Source organism: Scylla paramamosain, chromosome 43, assembly GCF_035594125.1.
Source record: "Scylla paramamosain isolate STU-SP2022 chromosome 43, ASM3559412v1, whole genome shotgun sequence".
Taxonomy (NCBI): domain Eukaryota; kingdom Metazoa; phylum Arthropoda; class Malacostraca; order Decapoda; family Portunidae; genus Scylla; species Scylla paramamosain.
The window spans coordinates 6,117,184-6,127,183 of NC_087193.1; the positions used below are offsets into that span (position 1 = coordinate 6,117,184).

A 10,000-nucleotide genomic window follows, 5' to 3' on the forward strand; every position below is an offset into this window, starting at 1 on the left:
ATTTGTTTGTTTGCTGTTTTTGTTGCTTAGCCTTTACTTTCTGTGAGTCTTGCTTCCTGTGTGTGTGTGTGTGTGTGTGTGTGTGTGTGTGTGTGTGTGTGTGTGTGTGTGTGTGTGTGTGTGTGTGTTACTACTATTGCCATTACTACTGTTGTTACTACTACTACTACTACTACTACTACTACTACTACTACTACTACTACTACTACTACTACTACTACTGATAGAAAAGCAGATGAGGAAACTTTGTATATCAGCTTTTTTGTTTTCTTTAGTGTAGAATTCATACAAATGGTTGAGAGAGAGAGAGAGAGAGAGAGAGAGAGAGAGAGAGAGAGAGAGAGAGAGAGAGAGTTAAAGAGGAGAGGACAGGTGGGGGGAGTCAGTCTACCTCTCACAGGTGACTCCATTGGGACCACAGGTATGTTAGAGAGAGAGAGAGAGAGAGAGAGAGAGAGAGAGAGAGAGAGAGAGAGAGAGAGAGGGAGAGGGAAGGGGGCATGAGACAGACAGGCACAGACAGACAGACACGAGGCACAAAGGCATAAATTTGCTGAAATAAAGAGATGAAAGACAAACAGACAGACAGACACAACAGGGAATCGATAACTATCACACACACACACACACACACACACACACACACACCTTTTAAATACACATACGCCACACGCACACACACGTCCACCCTCCTCCACACCCTCTTCTTTCTCCTCCAGTGTGTCTATTCCTCCTCCTCCTTTTCTACCCTTCTTCTCTTCATCACCTTCCTTCCTTCCTTCTCCCTTCACCCTTCAATTATCCTCTCCTTTATTCTCTTTATCTTTCTATCTATTCTTTATCTTTTTTTTTCATTTTCATTCCCGTCCTTCACTTTTGCTTATTCTTTGTTAACCTTTTTTCTCTCTCTCTCCTGTTCCTTCTCCTCCTCCACAGTTTTGAAGATGAGAATTTGAAAAGTGTAGTGTGCGTGTTCCTTTGTATTTGTTTGTGTTTTTCAGTGTGTTTCTGTGTGTTTGAGTGTTTTTGAGTGTTTTCTTGGTATACAACACTCAGAGTGACTCTTATCTACACTATGGCTGCATATACTCGTTCTTTTTGTTGTGGTAAGATCTATAGGTTAGGTTAGGCTGGGTTAGGTTGAGTTAGGTTAGTCTAGGTTTGGTTAGTTTGGTTAAGTTAGGTTAGGTTGAGTTAGATTAGGTTAAGATTAAGTCATGTTATGTTTTGTTAGGTTAGGTTAGGTTAGGTTAGGTTAGCTTAGGTTAGGTTGGGTTATGTTAGGTAAGGTTAGGTTGGTTAGGTTAGGTTAGATTGTTAGGTTAGGTTAGGTTAAGTTAGGTCAAGTATAGTTAGGTCAAGTCAGGTTAGGTCAGGTCAGGTTAGGTACACCACACAGCAATGACTCGCCCCACATCTCAGTCTGTACACCTCCCGTACTTTCTGCTGTGGTAAGATCAATGATTCCTGTGTCCTGGTGTTGCGTGCGTGTCTACACCTCCTCCTCTCAGGTGTAGTACTCGCCCTGCTATTCTGCTCCTCCCTTGTGGTGTGTTTATCCTCCGTTCACTTTAACTTGGCGAAACTTTGTCCTGGTGTGTGTGTCCCGCGAGGCGGTGAGTGGTGGCGGGGGACGGGAGGTGATAGGCGCTGGGGAGTGTGGTGGTTACTGCTTGTTGGGAGATTGAATTGTGTGTGTGTGTGTGTGTGTGTGTGTGTGTGTGGATGGATGGGTGGAAAGTATCTACTACTACTACTACTACTACTACTACTACTACTACTACTACTACTACTACTACTACTACTACCCTTTTTCTTTCTTTGTCCTCCTCCTTCTCCTCCTCCTCCTCCTCCTCCTCCTCCTCCTCCTCCTCCTCCTCCTCCTCCTCCTCCTCCTCCTCCTCCTCCTTCTGGTCCTTCTCCTCCTTATGATACCAAAAAGAATATCTTTATATATTTCTGAAGACACAGCTGTTTTATTTTCTTCCTTTTTTTTTCAGTACCCTTGGTCCTTTCCATTCGTGTACAGAGATTAAATAACCTTTTTCTCCTCTGTTCCTCCTTGTTCCTTTGTGCTGAGTGAATAGAGGGCAGGATCCTTCGTCAGGCTGCTTGTGTGCTTCGTGTCCTCAGCGCCTCCGTCAGACAGCCACCCCGTATGATACACACACCTTATACCTTCAGGATCCTACGTCAGGCTGCCCGTGTCCTCAGCGCCTCCGTCAGACAATCACGCCTTTTGATACATACTCTTTTACACTTTTCCACCCTTCCGTCACGCCGCCAGAGGGGAGAGAGCGGCATCCCAAGCGGCGTGACCTTGCAGACCCCTCCAGGAGACATCCACACTGGCAGGTTGACGGGCTGACGGCGACGCGGCTGTTGGAAAAGTTTATACCACCGCCTCGTCTTCTCAAAGCCATTAACCTCCACCGCCTCCTCCGCCACAGTGTGAAAGCCCCGCGGCATTTGGTGTTGAGGTGGTGGTGGTGGTGGTGGTGGTGGTGGCAGCGGTGATGGTGGTGGATGGGTGGTTGCATTTGTAGTTGTGTTGCTGTTGTTGTTGTTGTTGTTGTTGTTGTTGTTGTTGTTGGTGGTGGTGGTGGTGGTGGTGGTGGTGGTGGTGGTGGTGGTGGCGCATTACTTAACATCCTAAGGGATAAACAAGTACTATTTTTTTTTTTATCATTTCAATAACAAGAGTAGTACCTGGTGTTAATGATGGTGGTGGTGGTGACAGCGGCAAAAATGATGATGGTGATGGTGATAGTCGTGGTGGTGGTGGTGATGACGTGTTCCTGGTGGTAGTGGTGGTGATAGCAGTAAAAATTATGATGGTGATGGTGATAGTCGTGGTGGTGGTGGTGATGACGTGTTCCTGGTGGTGGTGGTGGTGATGGCATGTGGTGGTGGTGATAGCGGCAAGGTGATGGCGGTGGTGGTGTCGCGAGAGTGTGGCAGTCTAAACATCTGTGTCACCGCCTGCGTCCTCTCCCCTTTACCAGCAGTGAGGAAGGCTGCCTTAAATCGGTGCTTCGTCTCAGCCTTAAGAGGGAGGAGGACAGGCTGTGAGTTATGGTAGGAAGCCCTCAAGCTCTTCCCGCCTCCTTCGTCGCCTCCTTCACCACCTCCTTCAGTGCCTCCTTCAGCGCCTCCTTCACCTCACTTCGCACACCCATCACTTTTGAACATAACCTCTCTTACACTCTCTCTTCTATTATATCCTCATCTCACCTCACCTCTAACACCTGCCTCGCACCTATTACCTCCTTCAGCGCCTCCTTCAAGAGCCGTTAATACCATAGAGGCTTGGATTTGTTCACGTAATCTCCAACTATGAACATTTTAAAGCTTCTGACACACCTTACTGTAAAGAGCCATACTCAGGAACACTTCTGCCCAGACCTTTACTGCCTCTAATAGACTACAGGTTTTCATCAAGTGTGTTTTTACGGTTCCAGTGACAGAATTGCAAGATTTCTTCATTACTAACAGGAGAAACACTCTTGAGAACCCGGCTGGTCATCTCTGTGGCCTTTGGAACTGTTGGTGAGAGAGCAAAGCGCTTCTGAACAGCCTTATCGAAGTAGAGCTGTGGGGGCCGCTGCTGGCTCGCTCAGGGTTCACCGTCGACTGTGGAGCTGCGTGCGGGTGGTGTGGGTTTTGTTGGGGCTTTGTGGGGGCGGGGGCGGCGAGGGGCGTGACGTGAGGCAGGGTGCAGGGTGAGGCCAGGCAGGGTGCGTGACGCTTGTAGGAGGTGCGTCACTGTGTCGCTGCGTTGATTGCCACTTGTTTTATTGCAGATGCTCCAGATGGCAGAGAGAGAGAGAGAGAGAGAGAGAGAGAGAGAGAGAGAGAGAGAGAGAGAGAGAGAGAGAGAGAGACCACTATTGTTTCACATACATACAATAACACATGCACACCAGAGAGAGAGAGAGGGAAGGGCAGGCAGGGAGGGGTGCTTTTTTTTTCCCTCCCTGCCGCCCTGCCTCCCTGCACAAGCCGCCTGCCTCGCTTCGCCACGCCGCCAAACCTTCACCTGTTGTGCTTGTGCGGACAGTGGGAGGGTGCAACGAGAGCTGCCAGACCAACCAGACCTCAGTGCCACTTGGTCCGTCAGAGGGGGAGGACACACGCCGTTCACCTCCCGGCCAGCAGTGGTAGAGGCAATGGTGATCAGGGCTTGCTTCCCATCAGCTCCCAGCCGCCTCTAGAGTGGTGAGGGTCGCCACTGAGGTGCTGCAGGTGTGTGTCGAGTGCTGAGGGGTGCTAGTGGTGGCGACAGGCGTGAGGCGGCACTGCTTCACGGGAACTTTAACGAGATATCTTATGGATGTTTCGAAGCCTCGTTTTTAACCAATTGAAGCGACTGGTGGTGGTGATAGTGGTGGTGGTGGTGCAGTGCGTAGGAATAAGCAAGATTAAACAGATTAAACGACTGTGTTATCTTTGTATTAGTTTATCTCAACAAGCAGTGAATGAAACAAAGCAGAAATAAGTAGATAAATAAAGAAATAAATGCAGCATCCACCTGAACGCTGAAAACACTGGACTAAGTATGTGAAGTGATGAAAATATAAGAAAAAGGACGTAGAAAAAAAGTATAAAAGTCAATAATTGGTGATATTCGAATCTGTCTTGAAGCTTCGTGAGATTATTCGTTTCTGATTCCCTTGATTGATTAAGAGGAGGAGGAGGAGGAGGAAGAAGAAGAAGAAGAGGAGGAAGAGGAGGAGGAGGAGGAGGAGGAGGAGGAGGAGGAAGAAGAAGAAGAGGAGGAGGAGGAGGAGGAGGAGGAGGAATTACTTTGATGATGAGAATGTTACTGTTAATTTGACATGAAGGTAAGGAAATATACCTGGTAATGAATTTAATTAGTGTTTCCCAGGTGACATGACTCTCTCTCTCTCTCTCTCTCTCTCTCTCTCTCTCTCTCTCTCTCTCTCTCTCTCTCTCTCTCTCTCTCTCTCTCTCTCTCTACGACGCCATATGATCCCGTTGCTACGCCAATTTCTCTCTCTCTCTCTCTCTCTCTCTCTCTCTCTCTCTCTCTCTCTCTCTCTCTCTCTCTCTCTCTCTCTCTCTCTCTCTCTCTTTAATTATTCCTGCGTTTGGTTTATTATTGCGTTCCTTTCATTCTTTCCCTTCCTCACCCTTATTCTCTTCTGCCTTCTCTTCCTCTTCCTCTCTTCGTTAATCCTCTTTTTCTTTTCTGTTCTGTTTCTCCTTTGATTCTCTCCTTAGTTACTCTCTCCTCTTTGTTATGTACTTCGTTCTTCCTCTCTTCCTTCTTTCTTTTCTTTCTTTTTTTCATTCTCCCTCTTCCTTCTTTCTTTTCCCGTTTTCTTTTTCATTATTGTCTTCATTCCATTTTTGTGATTCTTTTTTCCCACTTTGTTCCTTCTTTTCCTTCTTTTTATTATCTCTTCCTTCATTTTCTCAGTGTTTTATCTCCTTTTCTTTCATGCCTTTCTTTATTTTTCCTTTCCTTTGTTCTTCCTTACCTTTGTTTATTTTTCCTTTTTCTCTTCTTTATTCTTTCATTAATTTCCTCTTTTCTTCACGCTTCTCCTCTTCCTCTTTCATCTTTTCAAATCTTCCCCCTCCATTTTTCGTTTCTCTCTCTCCTTTCCCCTTCATCCTTTTCATTCTCTGTCATTAATTTTCTCGCCATATTCTTATCTTATTTTCCCTTCTCTCCCTTTCCTTCGTATCTTCCTTTTTTTGTAATCTCTCCTCCTCCTTTCCTTCATTCATTTTTTTATTTTCTTAATTTTCTCCATTTCCTTCCTTTCATTTTTTTTCTCTCAGTTTTCTTTTCTTCTTTTTGTTTCTGGTCTCCGTTTCTCCTTTCCCTTTCTTCATTTTTTTCATTTTCTTTCCTTCATTTTTCCCTTTATTTCCTTTCCTTCGATTTCTTCCTTTTTTTCCTTTTTCTTGTCTTTACTTTCCATTTTTCTCTTTCTCTTATCTCCTTTCCTTCATCTCCATTCCCTTTCCTTCTTTTTCTCTCTTCCTTCTCTATTTCCTTCTTCCCTTTCATTATTCTTCTTGTTTCCTCTCCATATTTTCCCTCCCTGTAGTGATGGAGAGGAGGAGATGACAGTGGAGGCCATAATGATGACGTAACGAGGAGGAGGAGGAGGAGGAGGAGGAGGAGGAGATTGTGTATTGTATCTTGTTCTCTTGTTGTTGTTGTTGTTGTTGTTCTGATGTGCTAGATCCTCTTTTGTATAATTTTATTCATTATTATTTTTGTTTTCTTTCTTTGATTATTAATTTCTTCTTTTCTTTACTGCCTTTGTCTTTTTTTCATTTCTTTTCCAATTATTTTTATTTGTTCTTTTTTTTTTATTGTGGTTAGATTGTTAGTTTCGTTTTGTGTATCTCTCTCTCTCTCTCTCTCTCTCTCTCTCTCTCTCTCTCTCTCTCTCTCTCTCTCTCTCTCTCTCTCTCTCTCTCTCTCTCTCTTATCGTTTTCTTTATTCTCTCGTGTGTTGCGTTTCGTTTCGTTTTTTGTGTCTACTTATAATTGGGATTGTGTGTGTGTGTGTGTGTGTGTGTGTGTGTGTGTGTGTGTGTGTGTGTGTGTGTGTGTGTGTGTGTGTGTTGTATTCTTTGAGTCTTCATTCTTCCTCTTTCATGTTTATCGTCCTTCTCCTCCTCCTCCTCCTCCTCCTCCTCCTCCTCCTCCTCCTCCTCCTCCTCCATCATTCCTCTTCTTTCCTTGTGTCCTCCTTTATTGTATTGATTCCGTGTGTCCTTTTCTTTCGCTTCATCCCCTTTATTGTTTTTCTTGTGTTCATCGCTTTCCTTGTCTATTCCCCGTTTATTGATTTTCTCCATCTCCTTATCATCTCATTTATTGTCTTTGGTCTTGTGTTCGTTATCCTTATCGGTGTTGTTATTATCTCTCTCTCTCTCTCTCTCTCTCTCTCTCTCTCTCTCTCTCTCTCTCTCTCTCTCTCATTGTTTTACTTTTTATTTTAATTTTCACTTATAATTGACACTATTATTATTACTATTATTATTATTATTATTATTATTATTATTACTGTATATTATTATCATTACTATTATATAGCATTGGTTATAAAAGTTATCTACGTTGATATTATGATTTTCTATTAGTTGAGAGAGAGAGAGAGAGAGAGAGAGAGAGAGAGAGAGAGAGAGAGAGAGAGAGAGAGAGAGAGAGAGAGAGATTCCCTATCAAACTAATTTAAAAAATGTATTTTTGTTGGGAAACTTTTTTGTTTTAGTCGATAATACGAAGCCATTTTTTATCATGTTAGAGAGAGAGAGAGAGAGAGAGAGAGAGAGAGAGAGAGAGAGAGAGAGAGAGAGAGAGAATATTGAAAGTAACGTAGCAGAAAGTAAAAGGGAAGATTAGGATGAGGATAAGTGAAGGATTAATTTAGCAACGGAGGGAATGAAAGGAGGAGGAGGACGAGGAGGAGGAGGACGACGAGGAGGAGGTGGAGGAGGAGGAGGACGAGGCAGAGGAAGATAATAGAAAGAGGGGAAGAGTTTGGGTTTAAATGAAAGACGGAAATGGAGAGAATATTGATAAGAGAGAGAGAGAGAGAGAGAGAGAGAGAGAGAGAGAGAGAGAGAGAGAGAGAGAGAGAGAGAGAGAGAGAGAGAGAGATGAAAGGAATGCAAGAAAAGAAAAGAGGGAGGATAACGAAAATAAAGAACACTCGTAATTCAATAGAGAAAGAGATAAAGGAAGAAAAGATCAAGGGAAAGAGAAGAGAGGAGAGGCGATATGAAGGAAGAGGAAGACCGGGGAAGGAAAAGTGAGAGGAAGGGGAGGGAGATGAAGAGAGAGGCGGCAAGGCAAGGATCCCTGACAGATTAGTCCTTGTATAAACCGTAGGAAAGAGCTGCCCATAGGATTTAAGCTTGTGCATTCCCCTGTTACGAGAGAGAGAGAGAGAGAGAGAGAGAGAGAGAGAGAGAGAGAGAGAGAGAGAGAGAGAGAGAGAGAGAGTAAAAAGAAAGTCAGGAATGAGGTTAAGAAGAGGATTAATTTAGTAACGGAGGAAATGAAGGAGGAGGAGGAGGAGGAGGAAGAGGAGGAGGAGTAGGAGGAGGAGGGTGGAAGATAGGAAGGGAAAAAGGTAATGTTTAAAAAAAGGAATGGAGGTAATATATGATAACGATGAGAGAGAGAGAGAGAGAGAGAGAGAGAGAGAGAGAGAGAGAGAGAGAGAGAGAGAGAGAGAGAGGATGCGCTGCCGCCATTTTCAACGAACAAACTTTTTCGCTTCAATCTTTCATCCACTAACTTTTCCGCTTCTCATCCTCACCTGGTTTAAGGAAAGGTGAATGGGCCATTAATTGCACCCCCTTACCTGTACCTGCGCTCTGCTACAGGTGCGCCAGGTGTCTTTAGGCGAGCCGCAGGTTTAATCTGGTAATGGAGCGCGAGGAGTCGTTTCTGCCAGTACTTCGTTTTCCTTCCGTCTTTCCGTCATGACACTCGCTAATGAATGGCAGTGTGATGCTTGCTGTGTTTGGAAATGTACGGTTTAAAGATTTCATGCGTAAAATATTCACTCATTTAATTTTCACACTAAAATTTCATACAACAACAACAACAACAGCAATAACTACTACTACTACTACTACTACTACTACTACTGCTACTACTACTACTACTACTACTACTACTACTACTACTACTACTACTACTACTACTACTACTGCTGCTGCTGCTACTGCTACTACTGCTGCTGCTGCCGTTACTACCATTATTACTGCAGCTTGGACTTCAAGAATATACTCAGTTTCATGCTTACAATATTCACTCCTAGAATTTTCACATTTACTAAAAATTCCTACTTTCATCCGTAAAATTCACAGACTATCTGGACTCATGACATGCGAACATTATATCTATTGGCACTCACAAAAAAAAAAAAAAAAAAAAAAAAATTGCACTTGATATATAAAATGAATAAACATAAATGATGGTAATGATGATGTAAATTTTTCATAAATACTATATACTTGAAAATTCACTTTAAATTGAAAAACCCAAAGCCATTTTTAAAATCAACACTTCATACTCGATTAAGTTCACTAAAAGTTCAATCTTAAAGCCTCATACTTACATTCACCTCAAGTTTACTTCGAATGGCTGAGAATTCACACTTGAAAATCACTTCAGTTCACTTAATGCACACAGATATTAAAACTTAGTCACCTGGAAATTACTTAAAATGACAAAGTTCACACTTATAATTATTAACTTTTATACGAGTTAAACTAACTTAAAATTCACAATTAAAACTAATGCCATAATAAGCCTAAGTTGCCCGAGAGAGAGAGAGAGAGAGAGAGAGAGAGAGAGAGAGAGAGAGAGAGAGAGAGAGAGAGAGAGAGAGAGAGAGAGAGAGAGAGAGACGATCACATGAAGATAAGCTTATAACTTATGGAGGGCAGAGTTAGATGCTTAGCCTTATCTTCACCACCTTTCATGTGATGATACCTGCACCTTTTTTTAAACTGCACCTAATCACACCTGTCTGTACCTTGACGGAACATGGCGGGACAGACTGCATTAGATTCACCTTACGTATCAATAAATCGCATGCTTAGTCACACCTTTAATTAAGAATCTTACATAATCGTACTTACCTGTCCAATCATTGAAGACGTGACAGGTGAAAAAAGAACCCACCTTCATATTCACACCTGTACGACAATAATTTACAGGTGATACTTATATTTTTGGCTAAGTGCAGGTACCCACACATATCTTGAAAACGTGAGTAGTGATAATTTAACTTAATCATCCATAGATCACCTTAATAGCCACACCTGTAGAAATGAAAAACTCAAGGTAATCATTATTTTTCTTGGACCAGGTGGGGAATTTGTGGAGAGTTGAGGCAGGTATGATAAGAAAGGGCAGGTGATTATGAGCAGTTGGGGAGATACATGGACAGGTGATAAGGAAGTAATTAGAGTTTTCGACCCATTTCAGGTA

General features: G+C 43.1%; 1 protein-coding gene across 12 annotated transcripts in view; it reads left to right on the forward strand.

Annotated features, from left to right (window-relative positions):
• The window catches only part of LOC135093766 (uncharacterized), a 101,603-nt gene that overhangs the window by 8,001 nt on the left and 83,602 nt on the right, over positions 1-10,000 (forward strand). For 3 of the 12 annotated variants that reach the window (XM_063993365.1, XM_063993366.1, XM_063993368.1), the window contains exon 1: positions 3,973-4,245. The exons of 3 other annotated variants lie outside the window; for them this stretch is intronic. The gene's annotated coding sequence lies outside the window, so the exon portion shown is untranslated. Of the gene's footprint in view, positions 1-3,972; positions 4,257-4,772; positions 4,845-10,000 lie in introns of those variants that run through there. 6 more of the 12 variants (XM_063993357.1, XM_063993358.1, XM_063993369.1 and 3 more) reach the window with 5 other exon arrangements.